Below are 14,836 nucleotides of genomic sequence, written 5' to 3'. Positions count from 1 at the left end.
TATATAGGAGGGAAGAAACTTCAAACTTAAATCATTAATTTCAAAACATGGCGGGCTCCCTTTAACCATTGTGTATGAATATCAAGTAAAAACAATGAATCTTTTGGTCATTTTAAGCTCTTATATGACAAGGTGACCATTATTAAATGCATTTTTTACATAAAAAAATAATATTTTTCAATGTAATCATTAAGTAAAATGCGTTCAGCACGGGGCTTTAATGCATGAATGCTTACAAATAGTGGCGTCCCATACACGACAGCAGGATGCTGGGGGATAATGTGCTGCTCCATGCAGCCAGTCTGCCAATGTGTGTGTGTGTATGTGTGTGACAGTGTGTGAGGGATTATAAATAAGCGAGAAAAAAAAGGAAAGATTACTAAAATGCATCACTTTTTAATTGAAGATTGGGTGGTAGTGCAAAAAAAAAATCCACCAATGCACCCACTCATCATTGACAGAAAAAAAAAATAATTCCAAATATTATCTATTAAAGGCATTAACTCCATATGACCATAATATATATAAAGGCTAAAAAAAAAGATCGATATCAATTTCCGCCTTATCTTAAAATATTACATGTTGACAGCATCATAAATCAAAATATAACTTCGCAGATCTATTAACTAATTTTACTATACGACCAGATATAAGCCTAGATCTATTTTAATTCAATATTTATTTCAACTTTATCTTCATAATAATACATGTCAATAGCACCTTAAATTTTAATCAAATTATAACTTCACAGAACTATTTATGTCTCTAAGTAGACCTTGCTACCACTGGCCAGATTTTTTGCGTTGTCTAGGCGCTGGATCAAGACTAAACGTATTTTCCAAGGGGGGAATAACCTAGTTGATTTTTAATATCGCCAGCTGAAAACTGATATGGAAAACAACAACAAAAAAAAAAAAACAGAAATAATAGATTTATATCGCTAGATTATAACTGATAGGAAGAGAATAAGAATAAAACATATAGAAATGCATTGATGCATTTTAAGGTAATAGTTTTTGTTACCTTTTTTCAATCTTATAAATTTTAATCAGCGTGTGCTAAGTCAGGTACAATGCACAGCTAGACACCATAGTATTGTGCACCTTAATGTGGTTGTCATGGCCAGGGGTGTCAGTGGGGATAAGCTTCCATTGTATATAAAATACTCCTAAAGGCAAGCGTCTCAGATAGCCTCTGACAACCAAGTCCAGCACCTGGCCTTCTCGTGTGGCTTAAATACTAAGCCCGGCAAAACTGCTCTTACTAACAGGTGAAGGCGGATACTTGGCGCCACAAAACCGGGAGCTTCGGGTAGATGGAGCTCGTCAGCCTAGTTAGGCAATTCATCTAGGGGTACTGTGATTTCAAACCCACGCTGCATTGCGGTAACAACCTCAAGGAATAATCCCCTTAGGCGTTGGGAGTATAAACCGTGAAATTTACTCCAGCAGCTTCTGCAACTGAGTTGGTGCCAAATGTAACTCGAAGCGTTCTTTTGGATCTCATCAGCAAGGTCGAGAGAGGGACCATGATGCATGAACAGAATAATACAATATTTTGGGTTATAGTGATTTTCAGAATTTTAAGTTTTATCTTAAAATTGATTTTTGCAAAAGATCAAGACAAATATTGTTATAGCTATAAGCAAGAGTAATACATCTTTTTAGAATATAATGTAAAAGCTCTTTTGTCATGCTACTGTACATATTTAAATATCATTCTCACATAGAAATTCTAAATGCATTTCTTTTTGGATAGTAAAAATTACTTTATTATGAAATAAGTACAGAATTATAAAGAGATTTATTTCAAAGCTCTTTATTATCATTGAATAAATTATATTATCTACTCGTAGGAATGAAAAAAAAGTGTGCAGTATAGTTGCTACACAGAAAGACCTACAATTATGTCTAATATTACAGAATTAATTATTTACATAACAATGATTTTTAATAATAAAAAACTGCATTTAAATATTACATAGCATACTAACTATTAGTACCTAAAACGCAATTAAACTATTATTTAATACAAAACTATACGATTGAGCTTTTTATAAGCAAAATTGTAGTCAAACTGAATATCCATTTGATTGGATCAATAAAAATTAACTTATCTTAGAATGGACCTCATTCACCAACATTTAGTCACGTGATCTTATTGATAAAACAATGAAAAAAATTGTCTCGTGACAACCATCATGAATTAAACATGAGATCGTAAATTATATAGAAGAGATAAAGCACCACGTGGCTAAATGTTGTTTGTTTACAATTGGTGAATGAGGTCCATTGAAAACTATCTAAGATTCATAATGCCCCCCATAATGAAGAATAAGAAATTACAGAAATAGTTAAGACTAACATAAGCCTGACAATAAAATGTATAGTTCTTATTTAATTAGCTTTCTTGACATTATTATAATTAAGCCACATAAGAAAACATGTAAATTGTCACTAGCTTTAACAAAGCTTCATTGATGTCTTTGTTGATTTGTGGAGAGGTATCAATCTTGGCTAGTATGCTGAAAAAAAATAGAAAAGAATATTTATTAAACTGCTTTATAAATAAAATAAATCCATAACATATATAAATTAAGATGTATGTAATACATATATCAAGATCTACAAAAAAAATATTTGAAAACTAAGGGCTTAATTAAATGACATTATAATATTTTGTTACTCGCCAGCATTGATTATTTCAACCAAACAATTGAAATAGCCTTATTTTTAACTTTTCACAATTTCTTTTTAATTAAGGGCCACCAAATTCACCTTGCCTATGGCATCCAATCACCAAAGGCCAGCACTGCCAGCACAATGGCCATATGCAAATACATTTCCCCAACTAATGTCAGGTACCCATTAAAGTTGGGTGGGTTACTCCGAGGCGCCCTTTTAATTCCTGAATTTTAAAAAAATTCTAATCTTTGCTAGAGACCATAGTCTTGAGTAAACTTAGAAATAAGATGAGATTGTCTAGATGACTAACAAGATCTAGTGACAATCTAGTCTAGAGTCTATTGAAAAATATAGAAATAGAATATATTATTTAGCTTTAGATCTAGAATCTAAAATTATTATAAACTCTAATCAAGATTGACTAGATCATGATAGATGAGTAGAGATCTAAATTTATGTTCTCTATGTTAGATAATAGTTTTTGCATCCATTTTTCGGTATACACTTCTTTCACCTACTAACTAGATGATTTGGTGGCTGAAGGTTACAACATAAAAACTGGGGTTTTGAATTCCAGGATATTTATGATAATACCAAGTCAACCCAACTCTAATGGGTACCTAAGATCAGTTGAGGAAAAGATAGGTGTAAGACAATACCTTAATAACATTCAGTAATAGTAAATAATTACCTGATGCATGGCTAGTCCAGCTTTCTCTGGAAATGTTCCAGCCCAGTGCACACATCTTCACAATGAATCTAATTACTGCAAAACAAAAGGTAAACTTGCATCATGTGAAATAAAAAATAATTAAATTTTTATTCAACCAGTGTCAATATGAAAAGTCATCACAAAAAAAAAGCAAATTTGGATTATAATAGCTAAAGCAAAAAAAAAAAAATCAAATCTATATAACCAAAAAAAATAAAATATAAGTTTGATTCTGAAAGGCCATAACAACATAATTCCAGACAGCCACTACAAATAACACAAAAGTCGATTCCAAGCAGTCATAAAGAAAAGTTATCAAGTAGATTCCAAATATTAACTGCCAAAAAATAATCAAGTCAATTCTAAATAACAACAAACAAACAAACAAAAAAATGCAAAAGTCTGATTCCAAACAGCCATCACAAAAAAAAAAGCAACTAATTTAAACAACCACTATGAAAAACACAATATCAGACATTGATCATAAAAACACACAAATCCAATGAAGAGCTTAAGTAATATACACATGTTTGATTCTAAACAGCCATCTCCAAAGAAGAAAATGTCAATTCTTTCGCTACTAAAAAAAAAGCACATGATTCTTTAAAAAAAAAAAATCCGATACTGAACAATGATCACAAAAAACACACAAGTCTAATTTCAAACAGAGCTCATAAAAAGCCATCACAAAAAAAAAGCACACAAGTCTAATGCAGAACATTGATCACAAAAACGCACAAGTCCAATTTAAAACATTGATAAAAGAAAAACAAACAAATCTGATAAAGAACATCAATTAAAAAAACACATGTCCAAACTGCCATCAATAAAGACCCAAATGTCAATTCAATCAGCCACTACTAAAAAAAGCAGTTGATTAAAAAAAAAAACAAGTCTTATGCCGAACATTGATCACAAAAAAACCCCACCAGTTTCGAACTCCACACCGATCATAAGAAGGAGGCAAAGTCAGACTTCTAACAGCCGTCACATAAAATAAACAAATAAAAATGCCATTCTAAAAAAACACAAAGTAAATGCACAACTCGGAATGTGAATATCCATCACAGAAAAACACAAGTCTTTTTCAAACAGCCCACACAAAAAAGCAGAAGTATGATTAAAAACAACCATCACAAAAATTTTAATAACCACCAAAAAAAAAACGCGCAAGTCGGATTTCTATTACTGATCATAAAAAGGAACATGTCCAATTCTGAAAATCGATAATATAATCACACAAGTCCGATTCCAGTCAGCCATTACAAAAAAGCACAATTTCAATTCCAAACAGCCATCACAAAAAAAGCGAATTTCTATTCAAACAGCAACTATACAAAACACGTTGATTCTAAAAAAAAAAAAAAAAAAAAACCACAAGTCCGATGTTTAACATCAGTTACAAAAAAAAATTAAAAAAATGTCCATTCTAAATAATTATAAAATGAATGCACAAGTTTGATTCCAAACAGCAATCACAAAAAGCATATGTCGATTCAAATAGCCACTACGAAAAACTTGAATGCCAATTCTAAATAACCACATAAAAAAAAAATTAAAATGTACAAATTCTATTCCGAGCATTAATCACAAAAATGACAAGTAAGAATCAAAATACATTAAATTCTTACCATTACCTATCAATCAGTCTGTTGAACCATGGGGGCACCACTTAAGATCTGTCAACAGCCCTTCTATATTCCTCTCTGTACTTAGCCCTGGATAAACCATTTCATGGCAGACCTGCACATTCTTTGATGTCTTCACATTGCTCTCAGTCTTTCATTCTTCATCCTGGAACTCAACAGTGAAAGGACCATAACCCTGGTATTATTTTCTGGAAATAAAAAAAGTGATTAAGTCTCTTAAAATAATTAAAACCAATTTTTATAATTTTTTTACAAAATACATTAAATTCTTACCATTACCTATCAATCAGTCTGTTGAACCATAGGGGCACCACACAAGATCTGTCAACAGCCCTTCTATATTCCTCTCTGTACTTAGCCCTGGATAAACCATTTCATGGCAGACCTGCACATTCTTTGATGTCTTCACATTGCTCTCTGTCTTTCTCATTCTTCATCCTGGAACTCAACAGTGAAAGGACCATTACCCTGGTATTATTTTCTGGAAATAAAAAAAGTGATTAAGTCTCTTAAAATAATTAAAACCAATTTTTATAATTTTTTTTACAAAATACATTAAATTCTTACCATTACCTATCAATCAGTCTGTTGAACCATGGGGGCACCACACAAGATCTGTCAACAGCCCTTCTATATTCCTCTCTGTACTTAGCCCTGGATAAACCATTTCATGGCAGACCTGCACATTCTTTGATGTCTTCACATTGCTCTCTGTCTTTCATTCTTCATCCTGGAACTCAACAGTGAAAGGAACATAACCCTGGTATTATTTTCTGGAAATAAAAAAAGTGATTAAGTCTCTTAATGTAATTAACACCAATTTTCATAATTTTTTACAAAATACATTAAATTCTAACCATTACCTATCAATCAGTCTGTTGAGCCATGGGGGCACCACACAAGATCAGTCAACAGCCCTTCTATATTCCTCTCTGTACTTAGCCCTGGATAAACCATTTCATGGCAGACCTGCACATTCTTTTATGTCTTCACATTGCTCTCTGTCTTTCATTCTTCATCCTGGAACTCAACGGTGAAAGGAGCATAACCCTGGTATTATTTTCTGGAAATAAAAAAAGAGTGATTAAGTCCCTTAATGTAATTAACACCAATTCAACAGACTGATGATGATCCTCTAGCTATTGGTTTGGTATCATTTTTTTTAAAAGGTCTGGGTTAGTTTACAGCACACATCGCTACACCCCATCAGAGCCTGTGATGCCACTGGTTCCAAACTGATCCCAAACTGTATATATTTCCTTTGCAAGAATCACATAAGAAGCTTTTAATTTGATAACTCATGCCACCGATGTGCCCTTGATTTGTATTTTTGCTTAAAGAAATTCTTTTAATAATATCAGATGTAGGTGTGTGTAAAACAGTTTTCACAACTACAACGGCTGGTAAAATCAATGTTTTACCTATGTTTCCGTATTTTGCTATAAGTAAAGAGATATTGGAAGACGCTCACAAACCAACATCTTCTCTATATATATATGATGTTGAAGTGAGATTGTGTGGGTCTATTCTTAACTTTATCTTTGAGTGCTAGAAAATTTTTAAATCTTTATCTATTTTGTCAGGGTGACATTGTCTCAGATGATCCTCTAGCCATTGGTTTGGTATCATTATTTTTAAAAAGTCACTTAGGCAACCGCTTGTTTGACAAGGAAGGAATGAATCTCAGTTTTAAATAATCAACGCTGGACAGTGTACATTTCTTTTTGTTAAACATTTGTTACATGTAGACAAAATTAAAATTTTTAAATAAGTATTGAGACAATTCTTTGGTTTGATTAGCAGGATATATGTTTAAATGATATACCAAGATAAAAATCATATATTACTGTATAAAATAATTACATTAAATGAATGTAAAAATTAAAATGATCTGCTTTAAATGAAATCTATTATCGTAGACCCCCGTGGACCTCTCATAGACCCCCAATTTATTTTTTTAATTTTGTAGACCCCCTGGAAGTCTTCGTAGACCCCTGGGGGTCTATACAGACCACTTTGAGAATCACTGATCTAGAGTTTAGTCTACACTCTAAATCTGGATATTACTACAATCAATATTGAATTGTATTCTAGACTCTCTGTCTAGTCTTATAAACTTTTTTTAAAGACTCTGAGACTTGAGTGATTAAGCTTCTAGTTAGATCTAGACTATTCTAGACTAGATAATAGATCTAGACTTTTCTAGACTAGTTAATAGATCTAGATCTAGTAATATTCTAATTAATGATCTAGACTATATTATAGGTCTAGTTATCTAGATCTAGCAGATTTTCTTACCTCTTAAACTATTCTACTTCTTGATCTAGTCTATATAGATCTAGATTTAATCTATAGATCAAGTCTATAACTAGGTACTAGGACTAGAGTAATCTAGACATTCTATTCTAGACTGACTAGACTATACTAAACAAACTCTAATACTGTAATGACAATTCTAGTATTAAAATTAATAAGAAACTTTACAGTCTACATTCTAAATATCTAGAATCTATATTGACTATTTCTACAATCAATATTGAATTGTATTCTAGACTCTCTATCTAGTCTTATAAACTTTCTTTAAAGACTCAGTCTTGAGTGATAAAGATTTAAAAGATTCTAGCTAGATCTAGATTTTTTTCTAGATCTAGACTAGTAAATAGATGATAGATTAATCTAGATGATGCTAGATCTACTTATATAATTATAATCTATAGTAATCTAGTCTAGATCTAATATTGACAATCGAATAAGTTGAATAGGTGGCGTGTTTGGATAGCCTTACAAAACTTCTCTGTCTGTTGACCCTGATTTTTTCTAGATCTAGATTATTTTCTTACCTTTAAACTGTTCTTCTTCTTGATCTATATAGATTTAGATAATCTTGATTGAGAATTTCTATAGATCTAGTAACTAGTCTAGATAGATCTATCTAAATTTTAAATTATTAGTTCTATATAAATAAATCTAATAAAATTAGTAATTACGATATGATAAATTATCTTAAATCGATTCAGTCTAGACCCATCAACATGAATTATTGAATTGAGTCGTAACATTGGTTTTTAGACTAGGACTGAACTAGTTATAAAGGATTTATAGATATAGACGTCGAGTAGAAGATTTTGAACTGATAATTTAGATTTAGAGGAAAAAGATAATTTATTGTTACATTAAATCATGAACATGGCCGCCACATGGTTTACAATTAGACAGAGCAGCCCCGGTCAAAATGAAACAGAATTTAGGGTTTTCTTTTCAAAAGATTATTCTTCATGATAAATTACCCATTCAAGCCCATTGCATTAATAATAGATCTTTACTTGTAATTGATATGTAGCCATTCATTATAAATAGTTTTAAATTAAACCATTAGATCTAACGTAAGGATTTGAATTAGAGGACATTTTTTATTTTTTTTCTAAGCTTTGAACTGCCTCGTACATGGATGGCTGCCTGGTCAAGTGGTTTGCACGCTGGACTGTCGTTCGGACTTATCGACGGTCGAGGGTTCAAACCCTGTCCGCTCCGATTTTTTTTACAAGCACAAAATAAGAAAAAAAAAATTGGATGATTTTTTTCCCCAAAGGTTAGCCGTCAACACAAGCTTCCCTCCCTGATAATTGTTTTTCATGTAAGAAAAATGAAGTACAAAAAGTGCATACATTTATTATATTTGAACTCGCCATGAATAAAAAAAAAAGAAAATTCTAGATCAAGGTTTTATTTGATGTACGATGGTTCTAACATTGTTAAAACTAGCCCATAGATCCAGATATTTTCTCTTTGTATTATCGTTGATTAAAAAAAAAGTGGAATTACCGTAATCTAGCATGTAGATGAAATATTAAAAAAAAAGATCTTTAATAGGCAGTCTAGATCTAATATACTAATAAAATAAAAAAAAAAAAATTTTTTTTTTTAAAGTTTGGGAACCACTAGTCTTCAGTGAAGTCAGTCCCGGGATAGTGAATTACCCATTCAAGCCCATTGCATTAATAATAGAGCTTTACTTGTAATTGATATGTAGCCATTCATTATAAATAGTTTTAAATTAAACCATTAGATCTAACGTAAGGATTTGAATTAGAGGACATTTTTTATTTTTTATTTTTTTCTAAGCTTTAAACTGCTCGCGCATGGATGGCTGCCTGGTCAAGTGGTTAGCACGCTGGACTGTTGTTCGGATTTATCGACGGTCGAGGGTTCAAACCCTACCCGCCCCCCCATTTTTTACAAGCACAAAAAAAAGAAAAAAAAATTTTTATTATTTTTTTTTTAATTTTTTATTATTATTATTTTTTTTTTAAATTTAAACAAAAAAAATAATAAAAAAAATAAAATAAAACTACAAAAAAAAAATAAAAAAATTATTTTTTTTAAGAAGTTTGGGAACCACTGGTCTACAGTGAAGTCAGTCCCGGGATAGTGAATTACCCATTCAAGCCCATTGCATTAATAATAGATCTTTACTTGTAATTGATATGTAGCCATTCATTATAAATAGTTTTAAATTAAACCATTAGATCTAACGTAAGGATTTGAATTAGAGGACATTTTTTATTTTTTTTCTAAGCTTTGAACTGCCTCGTACATGGATGGCTGCCTGGTCAAGTGGTTTGCACGCTGGACTGTCGTTCGGATTTATCGACCGTCAAGGGTTCAAACCCTGGCCGCTCCCATTTTTTTTTTACAAGCACAAAATAAGAAAAAAAAAATGGATGATTTTTTTCCCCAAAGGTTAGCCGTCAACACAAGCTTCCCTCCCTGATAAATGTTTTTTTTTTACGTGAGAAAAATGAAGTACAAAAAGTGCATACATTTATTATATTTGAACTCGCCATGAATAAAAAAAAAAGAAAATTCTAGATCAAGGTTTTATTTGATGTACGATGGTTCTAACATTGTTAAAACCAGCCCATAGATCCAGATATTTTCTCTTTGTATTATCGTTGATTAAAAAAAAGTGGAATTACCGTAATCTAGCATCTAGATGAAATATTAAAAAAAAAAGATCTATAATAGGCAGTCTAGATCTAATATACTAATAAAATAAAAAAAAAATAATTTTTTTTTAAAGTTTGGGAACCACTGGTCTTCAGTGAAGTCAGTCCCGGGATAGTGAATTACCCATTCATGCCCATTGCATTAATAATAGAGCTTTACTTGTAATTGATATGTAGCCATTCATTATAAATAGTTTTAATTAAACCATTAGATCTAACGTAAGGATTTGAATTAGAGGACATTTTTTATTTATTTTTTTCTAAGCTTTAAACTGCTCGCGCATGGATGGCTGCCTGGTCAAGTGGTTAGCACGCTGGACTGTCGTTCGGATTTATCGACGGTCGAGGGTTCAAACCCTACCCGCTCCCATTTTTTACAAGCACAAAAAAAGAAAAAAAAATTTTTATTATTTTTTTATTTTTTTTTTTTTATTATTTTTTTTTTTATTTAAACAAAAAAATATAATAAAAAAAAATAAAACTACAAAAAAAAATAAAAAAATAAAAAAATTATTTTTTTAAAAAAGTTTGGGAACCACTGGTCTACAGTGAAGTCAGTCCCGGGATAGTGAATTACCCATTCAAGCCCATTGCATTAATAATAGATCTTTACTTGTAATTGATATGTAGCCATTCATTATAAATAGTTTTAAATTAAACCATTAGATCTAACGTAAGGATTTGAATTAGAGGACATTTTTTATTTTTTATTTTTTTCTAAGCTTTGAACTGCTCTCGCATTAATGGCTGCCTGGTCAAGTGGTTTGCACGCTGGACTGTCGTTCGGATTTATCGACGGTCGAGGGTTCAAACCTTACCCGCTCCCATTTTTTACAAGCACAAAATAAGAAAAAAAAATTTTTATTATTTTTTTTTATATTTTTTTTAAATTTTTTTTTATTATTATAATTTTTTTTTTAATTTAAAAAAAAAAAAAAAAAAAAAAATTTTTTTTTTAAAGTTTGGGAACCACTGGTCTTCAGTGAAGTCAGTCCCGGGATAGTGAATTTCCCATTCAAGCCCATTGCATTAATAATGGAGCTTTACTTGTAATTGATATGTAGCCATTCACTATAAATAGTTTTAAATTAAACCATTAGATCTAACGTAAGGATTTGAATTAGAGGACATTTTTTATTTTTTATTTTTTTCTAAGCTTTGAACTGCTCTCGCATTAATGGCTGCCTGGTCAAGTGGTTTGCACGCTGGACTGTCGTTCGGATTTATCGACGGTCGAGGGTTCAAACCTTACCCGCTCCCATTTTTTACAAGCACAAAATAAGAAAAAAAAATTTTTATTATTTTTTTTATTTTTTTTAATATTTTTTATTATTATTATTTTTTTTTAATTTAAAAAAAAAATAATAAAAAAAAATAAAAATAAAAAAAAAATAAAAAAATAAAAAAATTATTTTTTTAAAAAGTTTGGGAACCACTGGTCTACAGTGAAGTCAGTCCCGGGATAGTGAATTACCCATTTAAGCCCATTGCATTAATAATAGATCTTTACTTGTAATTGATATGTAGCCATTCATTATAAATAGTTTTAAATTAAACCATTAGATCTAACGTAATGATTTGAATTAGAGGACATTTTTTATTTTTTATTTTTTTCTAAGCTTTGAACTGCCTCGCACATTGATGGCTGCCTAGTCAAGTGGTTTGCACGCTGGACTGTCGTTCGCATTTATCGACGGTCGAGGGATCAAACCTTGCCCGCTACCATTTTTTACAAGCACAAAAATAAGAAAAAAAATTTTTTTCATTTTTTTATTTTATTTTTTTTTATTATTTTTTTAAATAAAAAAAAATAATAAAAAAAAAATAAAAATAATTTTTTTTTTTTTTTTTTTTTTTTTTAAAGTTTGGGAACCACTGGACTACATTGAAGTCAGTCCCAGGATAGTGAATTACCCATTCAAGCCCATTGCAATTATAATAGATCTTTACTTGTAATTGATATATAGTCATTCATAATAAATAGTTTTAAATTAAACCATTAGATCTAACGTAAGGATTTAAATTAGAGGACATTTTTTATTTTTTATTTTTTTCTAAGCTTTGAACTGCCTCGTACATGGATGGCTGCCTGCTCAAGTGGTTTGCAAGCTTAACTGTCGTTCGGATTTATCGACGGTCGAGGGTTCAAACCCTGCCCGCTCCCATTTTTTTTTTTACAAGCACAAAATAAGAAAGGTTAGCCGTCAACACAAGCTCCCCTCCTTGACAATTGTTTTTCACGTGAGAAAAATGAAGTACAAAAAGTGCATACATTTATTATATTTGAACTCGCCATGAATAAAAAAAAAAGAAAATTCTAGATCAAGGTTTTATTTGATGTACGATGGTTCTAACATTGTTAAAACTAGCCCATAGATCCAGATATTTTCTCTTTGTATTATCGTGGATTCAAAAAAAGATGAATTACCGTCAGCTAGCATCTAGATGAAATATTTTTTAAAAAATAAATATCTATAATAGGCAGACTAGATCTAATATACTTTTGCTTACAATTGTCTTTAAATTAACATTTTTATCGGAAAAAAAACTTTTTTTTTAGTGTTTATTTCTGTATCGCTCTGTTACTGTTAGAGTGTTGCTAGTGACTCGTGTGATGCGATTTCTTTGCAGATTAGATCTATGGTTTGGGTTATTTATTTTAATTTGGAAATGTAAATCTATCTGAAAATAGATAAAAATTATTGATTTACCGTATTTTTTAGTCTAAAATTAATATAATCTACATCTAGACCTAATTCTCTCTTCCTTAGGCTGCATGAGCTCAGTAGTCAGTATTTATAACACAAAAATCTTTAAAATTGTAATTTTATTGTTCCCTATTGAAAACAATTTAGAACTATTGTAAACTGGGTCGTTATTATTATTATTTTTTTTTTTACGTTGAATTGAAATTTAACTCAGCACACTCTTTTTTTCTTTATTTTTTTTTAGGCTTTGAACTGCCTCGCACATAGCTGGCTGCCTGGTCAAGTGGTTAGCACGCTGGACTGTTGTTCGGATTTATCGACGGTCGAGGGTTCAAACCCTGCCCGCTCCCATTTTTTTTTTTACAAGCACAAAATAAGAAAAAAAAAATTGGATGATTTTTTTCCCCAAAGGTTAGCCGTCAACACAAGCTTCCCTCCCTGATAATTGTTTTTCACGTGAGAAAAATGAAGTACAAAAAGTGCATACATTTATTATATTTGAACTCGCCATGAATAAAAAAAAAAGAAAATTCTAGATCAAGGTTTTATTTGATGTACGATGGTTCTAACATTGTTAAAACTAGCCCATAGATCCAGATATTTTCTCTTTGTATTATCGTGGATTCAAAAAAAGATGAATTACCGTCAGCTAGCATCTAGATGAAATATTTTTTAAAAAATAAATATCTATAATAGGCAGACTAGATCTAATATACTTTTGCTTACAATTGTCTTTAAATTAACATTTTTATCGGAAAAAAAACTTTTTTTTTAGTGTTTATTTCTGTATCGCTCTGTTACTGTTAGAGTGTTGCTAGTGACTCGTGTGATGCGATTTCTTTGCAGATTAGATCTATGGTTTGGGTTATTTATTTTAATTTGGAAATGTAAATCTATCTGAAAATAGATAAAAATTATTGATTTACCGTATTTTTTAGTCTAAAATTAATATAATCTACATCTAGACCTAATTCTCTCTTCCTTAGGCTGCATGAGCTCAGTAGTCAGTAGTTATAACACAAAAATCTTTAAAATTGTAATTTTGTTGTTCCCTATTGAAAACAATTTAGAACTATTGTAAACTGGGTCGTTATTATTAATATTTTTTTTTGTCGTTGAATTGAAAATTAACTCAGCACACTTTTTTCTGAACTCGATAGTGTATAAAAGTCAAGAAATTTGGGCTATCAAGTTAGTTCATCTACAGGTGACCCATACGAGATTGAAAGTGGAAGAAGAGAAGAAAGTCGTCATTTTCTATGCCCTGAAGTTTAGATGGTGTCTATGCATGTTTCTTGAAGTTGACCTGGAGATCGGTGAGTCAATATGAAACTTAGAATTAAACGGTAACTTTAGATTTGTGTTTTTTTATGTCTGTTCTTAACATATTTACAAGTGATTTTGAAAGAAATAAATTTATTAAAGTTCATACTTTAACACATTACTTTTTTTTCCCTAGGTCTGTTTGTTCATCAATGCCTATTCCAAAACTGTAGCAGTCCCGTCTTTACTACGTACATAGTGTGCAGAACTGTTGTCAACATTTCGGGCAGCTAATGCCCATGCTCTCAGTACACTCTTCTTATCAGAAGTGCGTGCTCTCCAAAATGAGCTATTTATAAACATGCTATCCCAGCATCATTCTACGACATCAAAATAGTCTACACAATATAGACTATGAACTTTATGTGCTTTTCAAAATGTGCAGTACACAATTGACAATGACTTTGCTTTTAAAAATGTGTACTAGTGACATTAAATTTCATGTGTGGAGGATTCAACGAAGTGGATCGTCTACAATTTGTGAGTACCCTATTTATTTTAAAAGTTCAATATTCTTTTGCTAAGGCCACCTCTTATATTCAGCATTTAACATGTTTGATTTTGATATGTATTAGCAATGCATTTTCATCTCTTCTGCAAAGTAAGAAATTCAACTTGCAACATTATTTTAGCCATACACCTGGTCTTTATTATGGTTAAAATATCTAAATCTAAACTTTATAGCAAGGTAAACTTAACCCAGCTTTAAGGGGAAAACCCAAGCTAAAGGAATGGCGTTTGACAATTCTTAATT

At 31.0% G+C, this 14,836-nt stretch overlaps 2 long non-coding RNA genes across 3 annotated transcripts; both read right to left on the bottom strand.

The window, feature by feature from the left end:
• Positions 1 to 2,379: 2,379 nt before the first annotated feature.
• Positions 2,380 to 3,644, bottom strand: LOC129923701 (uncharacterized). Its single transcript, XR_008775709.1, has 2 exons — positions 3,376 to 3,644; positions 2,380 to 2,524 (listed from the first exon to the last, which is right to left on the bottom strand). It is a non-coding gene; the product is annotated as an uncharacterized LOC129923701 (long non-coding RNA).
• Positions 3,645 to 5,325: 1,681 nt separating this feature from the next.
• LOC129923711 (uncharacterized) lies at positions 5,326 to 7,991 on the bottom strand. Of its 2 annotated transcripts, none has more exons than XR_008775714.1 (4): positions 7,886 to 7,991; positions 5,909 to 6,108; positions 5,613 to 5,818; positions 5,326 to 5,526 (listed from the first exon to the last, which is right to left on the bottom strand). It is a non-coding gene; the product is annotated as an uncharacterized LOC129923711 (long non-coding RNA). The 2 variants fall into 2 exon arrangements; XR_008775713.1 differs by having other exon boundaries at positions 5,619 to 5,818.
• Between the last annotated feature and the right edge of the window lie 6,845 nt (positions 7,992 to 14,836).

Source organism: Biomphalaria glabrata, chromosome 17, assembly GCF_947242115.1.
Source record: "Biomphalaria glabrata chromosome 17, xgBioGlab47.1, whole genome shotgun sequence".
Lineage (NCBI taxonomy): Eukaryota > Metazoa > Mollusca > Gastropoda > Planorbidae > Biomphalaria > Biomphalaria glabrata.
The sequence above is the reverse complement of the archived record's forward strand: the minus strand, read 5'-3'. Positions and strand labels throughout refer to the sequence as shown.